The following is a 698-nucleotide window of genomic DNA, read 5'->3' as shown; positions in this document are numbered from 1 at the left end:
AGGCAATCCACTCACCTTAGCCTCCCAAAGCGTGGGATTACAGGCTGAGCCACCAAGCCCGGCTTATGTTGACATATTTAAAAGAAAATTCTATTTCAACTATTCAAAAATTCTAATAAAGGTATTAAAATGTCAAAACTTGAATGTTGTATAGTTAAGATGAGTTTCATGTTTTGTACAAAGTAATGCAATTTTAGGAAAATAAATGACATTTTAACTGCACCAAATACATAGTCTGAAAAAGTCACCTAGATGTAATTCCGTTGAGTTTCTCTGAAATCAATCCTGAAACTCACTGGATGCTGATGGGTTTTAGAAATAGATAGTCTAGGCCAAGAGCAAAGAGGAGAGCCATACACAGCATAGGCGGAAAGTAAAGCAGGACAGCAAATGAACAAACACAGCAGCAGATCCTGCAAGCCTGTAGGCACAACTGAAGCCATGGGAAAGCACATTAATTGAAATGGGTGGTTGGAAGGGATATGAGAATTCTGTGAAAAGAGTCATTATGATTCAGTGATTCGATTTTTTTTAAGCTATGAATTTCCATATAACGAAGGTATGCCTGAATGAAAACCAGGCTTATTTTAGCATGAAATAAACATTTTTTCTAAAGTGATAGTGTTTGCATTAAACATGATTGTTTATCAAATAGTTCCTCTTCAAGATCTGATTCACAGCTGTTTCTTTCTTTTTTT

This window comes from Carlito syrichta, unplaced genomic scaffold (genome assembly GCF_000164805.1).
Source record: "Carlito syrichta isolate Samal-C Ts95f unplaced genomic scaffold, Tarsius_syrichta-2.0.1 Scaffold94724, whole genome shotgun sequence".
Taxonomy (NCBI): Eukaryota; Metazoa; Chordata; class Mammalia; order Primates; family Tarsiidae; genus Carlito; species Carlito syrichta.
The sequence above is the reverse complement of the archived record's forward strand: the minus strand, read 5'-3'. Positions refer to the sequence as shown.